We start from the raw sequence: 16,701 nt of genomic DNA, 5'->3' as shown, positions 1-16,701 counted from the left end.
CTACATACGATTCACTCTGATAAGTGGCAGAAAAAAAATAACAAAATATTACTGACAGGCTAACTAGACACAATTTTATGGAACACAGTTAATTTTCACTTCACACATGTTTCCAGGGTGATTCTCTCTGTGTTTTATTTTAGGAATGTAAACCATATTGGGATATGTACAGGTTTTATACAGATAGAATCTTAACTAATAATTGTTGTAAATAAATAGGAGTTTGAGCCTACTATGTAACCTTTTTTATTTTGGGGGGGGGTCCAAGTTATTCAGCCCCCCCCCCCCCCGAAAAACAATTGGGGGGTCGGATGATTCCCAGGATGATTCCCAGGATGATTCTCTCTGTGTTTTATTTTAGGAATGTAAACCATATTGGAATATGTACAGGTTTTATACAGATAGAATCTTAACTAAATAAATAGGAGGTTTTTTTTTGGGGGGGGGAAGTATATTCAGACCCCCCCCCCCATGTGTGACGCCCATGGATCAGGGGTATCAAACGTGCGGCCGTGGGCCAGATCCGATCCACTAAGATTTTAAATGTGGCCTGTGGAACGAATTTCAAGAAACTGACGTGTCGATAATTCTTAGAAACTAGCAGTGGAAATCATTCATTATTGTTTTCCGGTTTCAGTAAAACTCAGACTTCTGTACTGTATGTCATAGGTGTCTAAGTTGGCTAATTTGGTCTATTTCAAAGTATTGTATTTGCATTATAATATGTAACGATTTTTTTCAAATAAATCAATAAAATTTTCTTTATCTTGACATTTTTGTATATCTCCGGTCCACTTGATGTAAAATTTTAGTTCATGTGGCCCCTGAATAGAAATGAGTTTGACACGTCTGCTCTAGATGGACAGTAGGGCGAAAGTTATTTTTAGTATTTCTCTCCCTTTCCCTTTTTCCCCCTTTTGCATGGTGATTTTTGTTGACTTTTTGGTGTAGAATCGAAGAAAAGGGTTTGAAAATACATTTTCTACCAGGTTTTGGTGAATATTCATGATTTTGAGGGGGAAGGATACAAGAGTTGAGAGGTTGGTTAGGTTGAAATGTAGGGTCCAAAATTGCATGTTTTGTTGTCTCTACTTCCAGCTTGTTATCTCAAGTTTTCCATGGTGAACCTCATTCGTGCTTTTGGGTAAGAGGTTGCTCCGTCTGTGGTAGAAAGCGTTCTACCTAACGAAAATTTGGAAAAAAGTTAGAGCCGGTCTGAGAGACGAGAATTAACATTAAAGTCAATGGGCAAATCTTTAGTGATCTGTGGCTAGATGATTAATCAAGGGACGTAACCACGGTTTGACGGGAACCATAGATTGCCTCCCTTTATCTACTTGGATTAAAAGGGTGATTCATTCTGCCCGGGGCTTTGTCAACTCGGATTAGTCAGTTCAAATTAATGATGTAATATGAAACTGAATACCGCCTGCCAGACTATAATATCGATATTTCTAACATGTATTCGTCATAAATAGAAACAGAAATGAAGTGGGGTACTATTAGTTTTATATATAAAAAAAACTGTCCATATTTTTTATCCCGCCAACTGGAATCTTCTATCTGGCATAAAGGGGTGATAAAAAAATATTGTCGTACTTTTCTGCGCCAATCGTGTGAATAAATACTTACTATTGTTGTCATAATCACTTATATCTTTCACATGCATGCTCAGGTGCGCTTTGAAAACATACTATTCTGCACCGACTGGGATAATGAAAACGGATAACGCCATACAGTGTGCAATGATTTAAATTTATATCGAATTCAAACTGTCGATGATTGATGTTACGTGCACGCAAATGTGCATACTGGACCTCGGTTTTCCGTCCTATCTGAACGACTACATGTATACGTGGTTCCTTGCCAATCCATCAGTCCTGCAGGGTATATATAGATTTATCTATAAAATCAGTATTAAATTAATACAAATACAGATACTCATATAATAAATAAAATTTCTTCTGGTAAACAAAAAAAGAAAAACACCAACAAATCAACGTATTGCACAAAATGGGCGACGGTACATAGTGAATCGACGAAAGTTATTGGTATGCTACTATTTCGGTAGCTCTATTATTAATTATTACGTCACTTGTTTCACGGCTCAAGATGTTTTAATAAATTTTCTTTATGGTGATGATTAATATTTTTAAAGTGGCGATTTGTGTTAAAAAGTAGTAGTTCAGCAACTTTTAAAAAGTTCGTATGTCTGAACAAAGTACAATCTCATTAAAACGCAGATCCTATTTCGTTTCGTTTTTTTATAGTTCAAAATTTCGTTTACTTGTCTTTACTACACTAGGATCTGGAAGAGTTGTTATATAACCCGCGTTCTGGGTGATGTGAAAGATTAGCCAATGAAACGGTCTCTTACGCGAGTTCTTGGTGTGCGGTGCACGGAACTGTGGGTATCCCAGTAGAGCATCAGCGCTGATTAGTTAATCAAAAGTCTGACGTCATAGGATCAAAAGCCGCTCGTATGACCCCTGACGCGACCTCCCACTACAACTGGTCAGATCTTCATGTAGTGGAGGCCATCGAAAGTATAAAACGAAACGAAATATAGATCTATATTTTAATCAGATTGAACAAAGTATTGTGTTGACGAGACATCAAAATACAAAATTCCATTTCATTCCAAGATCAATTTGATAAAGAAAATTTATTGGGTAGTGACACATTCGCTGCTGTAAACGTAACTTTGATATTTCAAAAGCAAAAAAGGGATTTTCACAGTTCGCAAGTGGCGTCCGGTGGTGGGGGGCGATGGCCCCGGACATCCATTTCATGGGGCAACCCCAATCAAACATCAGCACCCCACTGCAGTTTATAGCACAATGGGGAAATCGAAAGGAAATCTCTTTTTGGAATTACAGTGTTTATATTAGGTTATGGCCATTTTAAAGTAAAAGTTCACATTCCACACCGCCATCTTAAAGTGTCTCAGACAAAAAATAATAATTCTACTATCTCTTTTGTACGAGCCCATTCTTCTTTTTTAAAAACAATGTTATATACCCGGGTGTATTTAACAATGAAAACTTTACATTAAACTAATACATATTTTTGAATTGTGAAGCATGAGAAGAATCAGGCGTGTGCCTGTTATATTCCTTAAAGAGGTATTTCTCAAGAGCTGAATCTACTTATTGCATGTCTTTCTTTGGGCCCCCACGGTTATGAATTATTAATTAGACATTTATTAATATGACAAGACCATAATCAACTCTCGATGCCATCGGATGGCTTCGATTTTAAGTAGATTAGAACGGTTCGGTTATGATTTGATTTAAAAATGGAGAAGCGAAAACTACAAACATTGATTACTTCGTTCAGAATAAAGTAATTTGAATAAGATTTTCAAAATTCATTTTTCATTATCTATTTTTGAACGATTATAGCAAGAACGGCCAGTTCTTTATCTCAATCGTACATAATGTATCTTTAAGAAACTATTCACACGCCCCATAGCACAATGCATGGCGTATGCCTATATCCCTGGGTCCTTTTGGCACATTAACGTTGGACATTTCTCCATGATGAACGCGGTGTTGTCGCTTTAAGAAGTTGTCAACTGAACTTTATCAGTGACCTCATCGTAATGAAAACTGTGCGATGACTGACGGTGAGTGGCTGTTAGTTCAAACTTCTTGAGTTGAAATTAGAACAGCGCTCCTATATAGAACCATGTAACACACAGATTACAATTCATCGTGTAATTATGTTTCAAAGTATATAATATCAGCTAGTTGCAGAAACATATAAATTTCTCTGGGTAATAAAGAAAAGTGGACATGTAAATATAGATAATTTATTATGTTTCAAAGTAGATAAAGTACAAGTACTTCTATGTTTCCAGTACACTAATACATAAATAAATAAAATATAAATACGCCCATTTAGAAATTCAGCCATTTTTTTACATTATTCTGACATCTATTTATGTTGCTGACAAATTTATTTATTTTATATGGTCCATGCATTAATGAGGTTTAACGTCCACTCGACATATACTACGTCATTTCGGGACTAACACATGGGGATCGAAGCCATTACAGACCTTCAAATCTAAAGCGCACGAATTAGAGAACAAGTCCCCCCCACCCCCACCCCTCCCCATATTCTTTTTAAAACCCCAAAATGCCAAAATAATGATTAAATATAAAGATTCAGATAAACAATCTAAGGTAATTTGATCTGAAATTTACTCAAATCAATCAATCCTATTGCTTCACCCCACCATCTTGTTATGCCTTCCATGAATTAAAGTAATAACAATTCTGCTACCGTTTTCGTCCGCGTTTGATCGGTTGTGCCTTTAAAGGAACAAAATGCGAGTGTCCCGAGTCGTTTACATTAGTTTACATTAATTTCTCTAAATTAACCTGCACCGACTGGACTAATTAAGACTGGCATATGCCATGCAGTGTGCTATGAGGGGAATTTTGCCCGAACAGCGGCGCTACGGCCTTTTCTTATTTCGAATTCCAACTGTCAAGGGTTCTTTTACGTGTACGCCAATATGTACAGGGGATTTCGGTTTTTAGTCAGACCCGAACGACCATACGTTGTTCCTTGTCAGGCCCTCCGTTCTACACGAATGACAGGGGGGAACAACGCCGAAAAAGCCCGGTGATCTTTATCGGCCAATACCGAGATCCAACACGGAACCTCCAGATTAAAACGAGCCAACGTCGTGCTACTGAGTCACCGCGTATACAATATGCAAAATTTGAGAAAGATCTGCCTATCTATGCAGAGGTTCAAACATTTTATAGTAGCAATATTTGACATTAATTTATATATCAAAAAAGAGTCAAACCTACTACATTATGGTCATCAACAAACTTACTGAAGATAAACAATGGACATTATTCGAGAATATTGCAAGTATCAGAGCTTGAACCCTTAGAAATTCTAAATATACATATTCTTCATCAGTTAGTATAATTAAAAGTCGATTAATAACGATATATTATTGTGGCTTTATAATTGACTTATTGACTCTTTCAGGGTTTTTTTGTTTTGTTTTGGGGTTTTTTTGTGTGGGGGAGGGGGGCGTGTGCGATGCAGTGAGTCAAGTGGCGTGGGTCGCCTGTCCAACCTCGTGTGGTTTCTCCGGTTCTCTCTCTCCCTCTCCCCCCATCGCTCTCTCTCTCTCTCTCTCTCTCTTTAAGAAGTTAATATTTTAATGAATTTAAAACAAGCTCATTGTTGAAAAAGCAATCTGGGAAAAAAAGTCAGAATATTCAAACATCTGAAGTTTATTTTCATGATTCAGCAGACACGTGCATCAATGAGTTCTGTCGCGTGCATTTTATTCTTGTTAGTGAAATTTGATATTTCGTCATCAGCGGACAAAGAAGACTCATTAATTATTTAAACTTTAATCAAATCTCTGTTCTTTGTTCCCTAAGAAAAAGATCATTTTATTGTCCTTTCGCCCGGAGTTTTAAAGTGATGATGCAACGGGGTTCGTGTGTGACGTGACGCCATCTTTGAGACTGACAATAATCCTTAATAGAGCGTATAATTAAATTGAAAGAAAGCTGATTCACTGAGGTCATCAATAATCTAATTAGGTCATCTTGTCACTGACAGACCCATTCTGTTATATTCATTCTCAACCACTACCCTATAGATACAGAGAGGTTCATTTTGCACAGGCAGCGACTCAGTGGGAGTGGGTAATGAGCTGGCTCGAGAACCTGGATTTCGCTCATTCCGGCATGCTATTATCCCCTTGTCAGTGGGGCAGGACGCATGGCCTTCCAAGGAACAGCGGCTAGTCGATCGGATGGTACGAAAACACGCGGCCCCTTGTATCATTCTTAGCACACTGCATGGTGTATGTCTTCATTAACCAGGTTGGTGCAGAAAAGTAGGACGTTAAACCCCATTTCTTTCATTCATTTGCAAGAACAACACTTGTATGTCAAACTAGTCTAGATGCACTGCAACAAAGTCATAAAAAATAACTTAACGAAATTTACCACAATAAAAAACCCACAAACAAAATGATGTGCGAAAAGGATGACAAAACCGCAATATAATAAAAATCAACGTAAATAGAAGGAAACAAATAATAAATGATTTATTCCTCATATATGAACGTATGTTATAGAATAGGGACCATCCCAAGAAAGTTATTCTGCGTCTTAAAGGCGTGTAGACGTCATGAACTTGTATACATTGTGGTCAACATTCTAAAAAAATCAACGATAAAAACCACATTTAACAGTCCGGATATCTTAATTAATAATCAAAAGTTTCCCTTTCAAAAAATGTTTTTGGTTGCATATCCTCAACGTGACGAAAAATACATCTACAATCATATCATTATAATTAATTTTAATTATAATAATATGATTGTAGATGTACTTTTCTATGCACCTTATGCTCATATTTAATGGCGGTCAAGTGCACTAGACCCTCAACTAGAATGAATTGGGTTCGAATCCCTTTTTGTCAAGGGTGGCGCTTGTAGAGATTGGCAAGTAGGTCGATGCTAGTCGTTCGGATGATTCGAAAGGCCGATATCTAGCCGTGTACTCGTTGACGTGCATGATTGTAAAAGAGCCCTTGACATATGGAATTTGCTAAAGAATAGTCGGACACGCCGCTGTCCGGATCGGACACACCGCTGACCTGATTCGACACACCGCTGTCCGGATCGGACACACCGCTGTCCTGATTCGACTCACCGCTGTCCTAACCGTATAATATTAGTCTTAAAATGGCCGACGTATTGTGTTTCTTTCCTTTCTCATATTTATATTATTTTCATATTTATAAATTGTTTCAACATCATGAACTTATTTACTACCAGTTCATTTTACCATTTAATTCATCAATATACTTGCAAGTAATCTATTTTGTGTATATTGATGTTTTGTAGATTGGTTGGTATCTATCTTGTGTATATTAATGTTGTTTAGATTGGTTGGTATCTATCTTGTCTATGTTAATGTTGTGTAGATTGGTTGGTATATATATTGGTTGGTATCTATCTTGTGCATATCGATGTTGTGTAGATTGGTTGGTATCTATATATCTTGTGTATATTGATGCTGTGTAGATTGGTCGGTATCTATCTTGTGTGTTTTGGTGTTGTGTAGATTGGTTGGTATCTATCGTGTGTATATTGATGCTGTGTAGATTGGTTGTATCTACCTTGTGTATATTGATGTGTAGATTGATTGGTATATACCTTGTGTATATTGATGTTATGTAGATTGGTTGGTATATATCCTGTGTATATTGATGTTGTATATTGTGTGGTATCTATTTTGTGTATATTGATGTTGTGTAGATTGGTTGGTATCTATCCTGTGTGTATCGATGTTGTGTAGATTGGTTGGTATCTATCTTGTGTGTATTGATGTTGTGTAGATTGGTTGGTATCTATCTTGTGTATATTGATGTTGTGTAGATTGGTTGGTATCTATCTTGTGTGTATTGGTTGGTATCGATCCTGTGTGTATTGATTTTGTATATTGATGGTTGGTATCTATCTTGTGTATGTTAATGTATATTGGTGATTTTGCGTATGTATCGGAAAAGTATTTTAATTAACATGTAATTTTATTACTTAAACATGCATTAAGCAAGGGCCATATCTGCCTATTGCGGGTCTTTTTTTTGGGCCTGAAATGTTAACTAAATTATTAATTAGACATTAATTAACTTATTCAGACCATAATCAACTCTCGGTGCCATCGTTAGCCTGTGATATTTAGTGCATTTGAATACATTTTGTGACGGATACTTTAACATAAAAACGGATAATCGAGACTTTGTTTATTATCGTACTATAAACGTTAATAATGACGACTGAAGCTAGCCTAAAATTGAATCGCTAATATCCCTGTTTAGAGTGAAGCAAATTGACTCAAATTTTCAGCATATTCTGTTTTCATTATCTATTTTTTAGCTATTATTGCTAATCTTTATCTAATCTTACCTAATGCCCCTTTAAGATGTTCAGATATTGATATAGTGAACGTGGGACGTTTCAACCGCGGAGGTTTCGAACACAACCCTAACCAGACAGATCATAGTAACCCCTATTTAACACATGTGGTCAGAACGTCGGTAGTCGAAAGGTCGGCCTACTGATATGGTATGTATTCAGCAATCTTTTAAATCATCTTAAGTAACAGCTGACTGTGGGTTTCCCCCGGAATTTTCCGGTTTCTATTTCTAACAATTTATATGAATTGATGACAAAGCAGACTGGGTTACATCCGGTTAGTTTAGTTAAACGTATTACATCACAAAATGAAATAACAAACCAAGGTATGTAGCGATTTATCAAATTTTAGATCTTCTCCAAATTAGATCCAGTTGTGAAAAACGCCCTTTATACAGCCCCACTGTCCGCTCCCACCCCCTTTGCTCAGTCGTTTGAGGGTGGGGGCGGGGTATCTGTACCTTTTAAGACCTAACACAGTCAAAAGTACTTTCATTACAAAAGCATGTGACCAATGAAAGTAGTCTATCGATTTCACACAGTCATCTTCAGGGGCGTACATAACATTTTTGTTGGAGTGGTGCGTTTTTTTCTAGGGGTGTCCACACACTGGAGAATTTTTGAATCTAAAGTCCCTGAAATGCCATTTCCTGCACTTTTGAGAAAGGTTTTGCAGAATTTTGATTGTCAGAAAACACTTATAACATGATGTAAAATACATGTTTTAATTTCTACAGGGATTGAATATACAACAAGTAAAATTTTTTTAAGTTGAATAGATCGCCACGTAAAAAAATCTTTAAATTGAGACATGTTAAAACATTTTACGTATTTCTGAAACCTTCACCTTATCTTTTATCAACCCAAAAGATAAAACTGTGCTTCCGATAACTTCTTACCAACTGTTCGGCTAATATTATTCGTATGACAATCAAGAATATATTTTGAAATATCTTCGTAACAAGCTCTCTCAATTTCGTAGACCAACATACTCATAACATGACAAGTTGACTAGGTTATTTTATACTATACCGTTACAGAGAGAGGGGGAGAAAAATTGGGTTTAACGTCAACTCAACACAAACTATGTCTTTTCGAAACTAACACATGGTTCAATTAAATTTCAATAATTCGCTTACCCGTAGAGGGGTCTTTAGCAGGGGGGGGGGGGGGGGGGTAAACCGAAGGACCCGGATAAAATCCACGAAGTTGGACCATACCGTTGCAGTTTAGGTGCACGGATTCACACAAATACATATATTAAAGAGTCACTTCGATTTTAACAGTTTCAGAAATAAAAGTCTGTGTACATATGAAATTTAAGGGCCACAATATAGCGAAATGGAGTATTTCCCTTGTATAAAAATTTCAGTTCAAACATATTATAATGGAGTCGTTTGGACGTGAACGCCAAAACCGCTTTTAAGATTTCGGGGTCAATTTTGTCGTTGGATACCTGGTAATCTCTTGCCATTCCTTTAGAGGTCTATACAGTGCATGACCCACGTGCTGTACTTGATTTGATAACGGAAGGTAAATTTCCAGACACCATATAATACAGCTTGGGACACCGGTCTCCATTTCTACATGAAGACTGGCGGGTTTAAGTTGTTTGAAAACGTATCCCGTATATTGAGTTAGTTACTCGGCCCTAGAGTGGAGGATTTTAAGGGTTTTTAACACAAAATTAAGCAGTTTTATTCTCCAAAATATATTCGAGATTGGCCCTTTAAACTATCATGAAAAATATAATTGATGCTAAAGACTTTAGGTTCACGGATTTACGCAAACATTTGGGATTTTTATTTTCTATTTCGGCATTGTTTGTTTAGGTCATTAATTCATTTAGTCACCAATGCATAATTTTGCTTCCGACTACACTCCTAAGGGGTTGGGGGGGGGGGGGACATTTACGCTCCTGGTCATCTTTATGTATCTTAGAGAACTAAAGTAATAATAATTATACTGCTTATATCACGTAAGCCACGCCATTATTCTCGGGTGACGAGTGTACTTTTTAAGTATAACAACAGTATATATTTTGACGTTATTTTAAGTGTATACGAGTGATCTGGTTTAAACAATATTTTACGACGTGAGTTTATACAAAACTGATACAATGGGTTTAAAAAAAAGACGAAGCTTATACAAATTCTTCTTCTTGTTATGTATGCATTTCAATGCAAATATTAACAAATACAAACTTCACATATCATGTTATAATGTGTGAGATGAAACAATGATATATAAAAACGATTATACGAAAGTCATTGAAAAATCATTTCCGAATCTGGTCTATCCTAGAAAAGATATCGTGATAAGATCTTGTAAAGGGCGCCAAGCGTCTGTACATTTTATCATTGTCGATATCTCTGTTACATGGACTTCAAATATCACCACATTATTTTTAAGTCTCTGAGTGTGATTTGGGCGATATGGGAACCCCCTATAAACTATATACATTTGAAAGTTGAATCTCTAGTTAGTAGGAAAACCAGTTTACAAATCACTCAATTCCGTTCAGTATTTACAAAGATATGATGAATTGAAAATCGTGTCTGTTTATAGTCAGATGACGTCACGATGACACCGCTATATTTCTGTTTCTTCAAATCTAATTGGTGAGCCTGATAAATTTCATATTTTTCGAAAAATACGAATCACCCACAGTTACTTTAATGTTGATTTTTCCTGTCATAGTAAAAGTATGATTAACTACGCATAATATATATTATATATATTCAGGAAATGCCTTTGCGGGGATTATATCTTATTATAGTACTTAATGTAAGCAGGTGCGTATAACAGTATGTAGGGGGGGGGGGGGTAGGTTAACATTGTGTAAATATTTATTTACTAGAAACTGAATAATTCATATACAACGACGTATTTGTGGGTGGGTGGGGGCGTTGGGAAATCCCCTCCAACTTTTTGTTGTTTTTTGTTGGGGTTTTTTTCTTAATGGTACACGCCTAATAACCGACTTAATTAAGGCGGATCATATAATATAGAACAGACCAGTATATTCATTATAATATTGATATATCGTGTCTCTTTGCTTTGTGAATAGGCGCAGTATATCCCAGTTGGTGTTGTCAGCTATGAAAATCGTCATAACTTACTTTGTTGTCGGTGAAATGACTATACTACACAGGGTGGTACATTTTTTGGCTGTGACATATACATATATTTTACATCTGTTTCCATCGAAACAACAATATACATATATACATAGATACATATATCATATATATATTATATATATTACATATATTCTATGTATATATACTATACATAGATAGATTGGTCGGACCGGAAAAGGAGGAGTGGTTAACTACCGTTCCACTTGAGTTGAAGTGTACGTTACACTTAGGTACAGGTAACAATTAAAGAGACCATACATTGACACTATACTAGAAGAACGGTATTATGAAATGAAATGGGTTTAACGGCCTACTGTTCTGCAGCGCCTGGGCTAATGAAGATAGGCTTATGCCATGCAAGGTGTGTAATGAGGGAAATTTTGGCCGGACAGCGGAGGACGGATGGCCTGACAAGGACAGCTGTCTAGTCAAGCGGATGGGACGAAAAACCGAGGTTCCGTGTACACAATGGCGTGCACGTAAATGATCCTTTGACAGTTGGAATTCGATATAAGAGTAGGCCGCAGTGCCGCTGTTTGGGCAAAATTCCTCTCATAGCACACTGTATGGCGTATGCCCGTCTTTATTAGCCCAATTCCGAGCAGAACAGTAGGACGTTAAACGCCATTTTATTTCATTTCCCGGACAGCGATGCTATGGCCTATTCTTATTTCGAATTCCAACTGTTAAGGGTTTTTTTACGTGTACGCCAGTGTGTACACGGGACCTCGGTTTTCGTCCCACCCGATCAACTTATTTCTAATTCCAACTGTCAAGGGATCTTTTACATGCACACCAATGTACACGGGACCTCCGTTTTTTCGTCCTAACCGAACGACTAAACATTTGAGATGATACAAAAAATAGTTTCTTACTTTGAGCTGATTGAATTGTTCCAGATAATTCCAGAGCTGTCATTCATGGGTGGGATTAGAGTAATGTCGCTACGGATGTAACAATATGAAATGCACCGAAAATCCAAATAGCTATTTATGTAGTCTTTAAAAGGGTCTAGTTGTATTGTTTATTAATTTGCTTATAGTCGTGTGTATATTCTTATTGTGCTATTGTACACATCATGAATTTCACCAATATACGATGAAACAAATTACACACCATTAGATGTACACCAGTTATATACAATACGCACCATTAAATATGCACTAGTTATACACACCATTAGATGTATACAGTTATATACAATACAAACCATTAAAGGACAATATTGGTGCCAGTCATTATCATTTTGGTCTTCGAAGGAATTATTAGTGGGCAGAAATTCGCCCATGTATCTGTTATCACTTGTCACATCAGTCAGTTATATAGAGGGATAACTCGTGTTTTCCTTTTGCGTTCGTCACTTCCGATTGTTGAGGCATTGATTACGCATCTAACGTAGCAATGATCTTTGTGATAAAATAATATTTGGAACGTGTTTAACCAGTTCTATCACATATGTGATAATGACTTGCATGAATGTTGTCCTGTAATATACAATACACACCATCAATATTCAGCAATTATATACAATACACACCGTTAATGTGCAGCAGTTATATGGAATACACACCATTTATATACACCAGATATATTATATACAATATACACCACCAATACACAACGTTAATTTGTAATACACACCTTTAGATATGCACCTCTTATATACATTACACACCATTAATATACACTACCTTTATACAATACACACCATTAGATGTACACCAGTTATATACAATACACACCAGTAGATTACACCAGTTATATAATACAATATATACCTTTAATATACACTAGTTATACACCATTAGATGTATACCAGTTATATACAATACACACCATTAATATACAATATACAATACACGCCATCAATATTCAGCAATTAGATACACACTGTCGATATACAACAGTTATATGTAATACACAACATCAATGTACAGCAGTTATATACAATACACACCGTCAATATACAACAGTTAGATACAATACACACCATCAATATACACCAGTTATATACAATACACACCATCAATATACACCAGATATATACATACAATATACACCAGTTATATACAATACAAACTATTAATATACACCAGTTATATACAATACATACCGTATACATCAATTATATACAACACATGCCATCAATATACACCAATTGTATACAATACACACCATTATATGTTCACCAGTTGTATACAATACACGCCATTATATGTTCACCAGTTATATACAATACACACCATTAATATACACTAGTTATATACAATACGCAACACTAATATACACCAGTTATACACCTACTGCCGAGGGATCTTTTACGTGCATGCCAATGTATACACGGGACCTAGGTTTTTCGTCCCATCCGAATGAATAGACAGCTGTCCTTGTCAGGCCCTCCATCATGCACTACTGACACGGGGAAACCACGTCGGAAAATCCCGATGAACTTTCTCGGCCAATGCAAGGATCGAACACCCGACCTCCAGGCTAGCGAGCCAGTGATTTTCTAGGTCAAGGATAAATGAGAGGCGTTGTCGGGTGTTCCATTAGAGGCCTTTTATACGATAAATGTAATGAGACGGGGTTTAATGCCCTACTGTTCTTCACGGACTGTGCTAATGAAGACGGGCATACACCATAAGGTGTGCTATGAGGGACAATTTGCCAGGACAGCAGCACTACGGCCTGCCCATATATCTAATTCTAACTATCAATGGTTCTTTTACGTGCACACCAACGTGTCCATGGGACCTCGGTTTTTCGTACCATACGAAAGACTATACGCTGTCCCATGTCAGGGTCTTCATCCTGCACCACGCTAACAAAGGGGTGGGGTGAAGGGGGGCACGCCGGAAAACCCCAATGAACTTTCATGGCCAACACCGGGACCGAACACGAGACCTCCAGGTTAGAGAGCCTACGTCTTACTCACTGAGCCACCGCGCATCCCCATGTACGATAACTGTTTATCCCCGTAGTATTGTCTCATTAACATCTATAGATGATTTTGTAATAAGGGTACAGGATCGATAAATTATGAATCTCATAATGGTCATCAGGTAATATTACGACAACCGCTCAGGTAATGATTAGATTACTATAGGTATTAATTAACACGACAGGTGTAACCGCGATTTGGCTATAGGTAACAGGTAGTTTGGGCTATACCTGGCAGGTAGACAAGACAGCTGAAATTGCCAGCAGCATTAGGATTATTGCCATTAAGATAGGATAGGATTTGCCTGATATGGGTAAATTGAAAGGTTGTTTAGCGTCCTACTTTTCTGCTCTATTCGGGCTTGTGAAGACGGTTGATATGAGTGAACAATCAAACGTGGATTTAATTACATTTTACTGTACAGGCAAAATTGCCAGTAGTATTACAATTATCGCCATTAAAAAAAGTACACGATCTATCTAAAATCAAAGGAAAGGGAGTTTAACGTCCTACTTTTCTGTCACATCCCAGCTTTATATATTCACCTGTTTAACGAGATGTGTATCAAACTAATTGAATTTTTTCAATGACATTTTAGACAGTTTTATGCCTTCCTCGGGAAATATTATATAGCAACCAGTACAAATGCATAAATTACATTAAATGCAAAAGTGAAATGGGTTTAACGCCCTACTTTTAACGTGTGCTATGAGGGAGATTTTCCACGGATAGCGGCGCCAGACTCTACTCTTATTTTGATGTCATTACAATAAATGTAATGAGATGGGGTTTAACGTCCTACTGTGCTAATGAAGACATACATACACCATACGGTGATCTTTAACGTGTTCAATGGTTTACACTGCACGTTAAAGATCCCCTGACAAATCGAAAGTATAAACTAAGCTGTTATTAAATCTAATTATATTTATCCTGGTTGTTCGAGTGGTGCGAAATGAAATGGGGTTTATCGTCGTACTGTTCTGCTCCGACTGGGATAATGAAGACGGGAATACGCCATACAATGTGCTATGAGGGAAATTATGCACAGAGGGATATTATGGCCTACTGTTATTTCGAATTCTGTCAAGGGTTGTTTTACGTGCACACCAATGTGTACACGGGACCTCGTTTTTTTGTTCCATTCGAACAACTGTATGTTGTTCCGTGCCAGGTCCTCCGTCCTGCACCACTGACAAGGGGGTAACCACGCCGGAAAATCCCGATGAACTTTCTCGGCCAATGTAGGCAGGGATCGAACACGGGTCCACCAGGTTAGCGAGCCAACGTCATACTCGCTAGTTAGTTGGCATTCGAAAAAAATACCCTTGTCAGTGATGCAGGATGGAGGGCCTGACAAGGACAGCTGTCTAGTCGTTCGGATGGTATGAAAAACCGACGTCCCGTGTACACATTGGCGTGCACGGTAAAAGATCCCTTTACAGTTGGAATTCGATCTAAGAGTAGGCCTTAGTGCCGCTGTCCGGGCAAAATTTGCCTCATAACACACTGTATGGCGTATGTCCGTCTTCATTAGCACAGTTCGGAGCAGAACCGTAGGACATTAAACCCCATTTCATTTCATTTCGAAAAAAGTAACCGGAAACGCCGCTCTTCGGGCAAAATTATCCACCCGCGCATTGCACGCGTAAACACAGAAATGAAATTTACTTTTTGTTATTTGACTCAAAGTGACCAAAGAGACGTAAAGTCCCATTCGTTCGTTCGTTCTTGGTGTTTAACGTCTGCTTCCACATAAGTGATATCGCAGACAAGACATAGGAGAGCCGAAGCCGATTCCTGTTTTTTAGAATATGATTTTGCAATCTTTCCATTTGGCCTTAGGCCATGGGTTTGGTTTAGTGGGAAGTTCTTCCCTTTATTTAATACAAAACATATCGTTTGGTAGATGATCTCGTCTGCTTCTGGATTGGTAGATGTCATCGTTTGGGGTTAGTGTTTAGGTGCCAGGCCCGTCTTATCGTGGCCTCCCCTTTCTCCACTGTCCCACTCTCTGGGTTTGGTATCCGTTTTATTTGCGGAATAGTGTTTAGGTGCCAAGTTCGTCTGACCGTAACTCCCCCTCACTCCACTATCCTGCTAGTTTGGTAGATGTCATCTTTGTGGGGTTTGTGTTTAGGTGCCAGGCCCGTCTTATCGTGACCTCCCCTTACTCCACTATCCCACTCTGTAGGTTTGGTGTCTGTTTTTGGTGGAATAGTGTTTAGATGCCGAGTCCGTCTGGTCGTGACTCCCCCTTACTCCACTATCCTGCCAGTTTGGTATAAATCCCCTATGTAGTTTAGTGTTTAGATGCCGGGCCCGTCTAACCGTGACCCCCTCTTACTTCACTATTCTACTTAGTCCAACTGTGTCCATTAGGGCGTGGATTTGTTCGAAGATTTGCAGTTTCAGAACTGGTCTCGGGAAGAGTAGGTTCTTAGTGTTGAATGGTATGTTGTTGGTCTCCATTGTTCTCACTAGTTCCCTTCTCTCCTCCCCGTATACCTCGTAGTCTACCAGGACATGTTTGGCGGTACATTCTTCTCCGCACTCACAGATGATGACTTGGTGTTTGTAGTCTCGCAGCCGCTCTTTCACCCTTAGCTTCGATATAAGTCTACAAATATCTCTTCTAGGGT

This window comes from Patella vulgata, chromosome 8 (assembly GCF_932274485.2).
Source record: "Patella vulgata chromosome 8, xgPatVulg1.2, whole genome shotgun sequence".
NCBI classification, from domain to species: domain Eukaryota; kingdom Metazoa; phylum Mollusca; class Gastropoda; family Patellidae; genus Patella; species Patella vulgata.
This window is presented reverse-complemented; position numbering follows the sequence as displayed.